Below are 1,930 nucleotides of genomic sequence, written 5' to 3' on the forward strand. Positions count from 1 at the left end.
GTATAGGTATTTCTCGTGATTCTATGCACGAGAGGCGTGCCATTGGAGGAAAGAAGAAGGCTTGGAGGAAGAAGAGAAAGTAACTATCTCTCTGCTCATATTAAGACGACTGCAATTTTATTCCTTGTTTTGCTTCCATTTTCCCAAATTAGTTGCTAGCAGATTTATCATATTATTGAGGATGGTTGGGAGGAAGTCCCATGTTGACTAATTTAGGGAATGATCATGAGTAATTCGATACTGAGTTTACAAGTAAGGAATACATCTCCATTGGTACGAGACTTTTTGAGAAACTAAAAAAAATCATGAGAGCTTCACTTTTCTCTCAAATCAATCAAGATGCAACTTTAGTTTTCTGTGTGTTTGTAAATTCATACTGATATTGTTTCTTTCGGCACCTTTGTTTGTAAAGGTATGAGCTCGGAAGGCAACCTGCCAACACTAAGTTGTCCAGTGACAAGTCGATTTGAAGGATCAGAGTTCGTGGTGGTAATGTGAAGTTGCGTGGAGCTCGATAATGGAAACTACTCTTGGGGTAGTGAGGCTGTGACGAGAAAGACCCGTATTCTCGATGTGGTGTACAACGCATCTAACAACGAGCTTGTTCGTACTCAAACCTTGGTGAAATTGTTCAGGTTGATGCAGCACCATTCAAACAGTGGTACCTTCAGCATCTAACAACGACCTCAGCAGCTGCTAAGAAGGCCAAGGTAGAACCAACTTCGGTAGTTCGAGTGATTTGAGCACCTGTTTTTTATGGGAATGATATACACGATCCTTAAACACAACTTGTTTTGTATGATCGGTAGGAAGGTGATGCTCCGAGCGAGGAGGCGACGAAGAGCAACCATGTCCAGCGAAAGCTAGAGAAACGTCAGTAGGATCGTAAGCTTGAGCCTCATATTGAAGAACAATTCAGCGGTGGTTGTTTGATGGCCTGTATCTCATCAAGACCGGGTCAATGCGGTCGAGGCGATGGGTAAGCAGTTGAAATGCCTTGTGATCTTGCTTGTCTTTGATGTATTCTTGTCGCAACATGTTTGAGCGCGATCATTGAAGCGTTTTTGGTGAGTCTTGCTGAGTTTTAGCCTATTTGTGACAGATACGTCTTGGATTGAAGAGGGCAAAGAGCTCGAGTTCCACATGAAGAAACTTCAAAGGAAGAAGGGAAAAGGAGCTGGTGCTGCTTAAGTCAGTGTATCATTGAGATGTTTTCTCCCATTTCAGTAGCCATTTCTTCGTTTGAAGACGATTAGATGTTGCAGCAAAGATGAAAGAGTAGCTCAGGAGCTTTAACTGATATTAGTTTGTTCAATATTGGAACAGCTCAGATCCATCGCTAGCAGATTTGTAAATGGTGGTTTGTTCTCAACCAACCAAAATGTGAACGTCACAAATATAAACTTTAAACTTTTTGCTCAATTTTAATCTTAGTTTAAGGTCAATTAGATCACAGATAAAATTACCCTTTTGCCCTTGAATCTAGTTTTAATTATAATGTTTATAGGTAATTTGAAACTTTATTTAATTATTTTTTAGGTTAAATTAGAAGCCATAGCCATAGATAATATTGAGACATAATTAAACATTTGGAAAGTTATTAAATATAAAATTGTGAAGTGTTAATTGTAAGTGTATTTAACAAAATAATAATTCCCTAAAAGTGAAAGGGTACTTTTGTAGTTTACAAGAGATTCGGGGGGTTTTCGGCAAAAGTGCCTATAGCCTCTCTCTCCTCTCTTTTGCGATGTTCCGTCTTTGTATAAGGGGCTAGGGTTTTTCTCTCTTCCTCTCTCCCTCTCTCCCTCATTTGGATCGTCTCTCTTGCTCGCAGGTTCCTGATCACTTCGGTATGTAACTTTCTATGCTCTGATAATCTTTTCATTTCTCCGGCTGAATCGTTATCTGTTTTTTTTTTTTTTTTTTTGTG

The 1,930-nt window shown here is 39.3% G+C and overlaps 1 pseudogene; it reads left to right on the forward strand.

Annotated features, from left to right (window-relative positions):
- The first annotated feature begins 5 nt into the window (after positions 1–5).
- On the forward strand, positions 6–1,312 carry LOC111475825 (annotated as a pseudogene).
- The last annotated feature ends 618 nt before the right edge of the window (positions 1,313–1,930 follow it).

This window comes from Cucurbita maxima, unplaced genomic scaffold (genome assembly GCF_002738345.1).
Source record: "Cucurbita maxima cultivar Rimu unplaced genomic scaffold, Cmax_1.0 Cma_Scf03106, whole genome shotgun sequence".
Taxonomy (NCBI): Eukaryota; Viridiplantae; Streptophyta; class Magnoliopsida; order Cucurbitales; family Cucurbitaceae; genus Cucurbita; species Cucurbita maxima.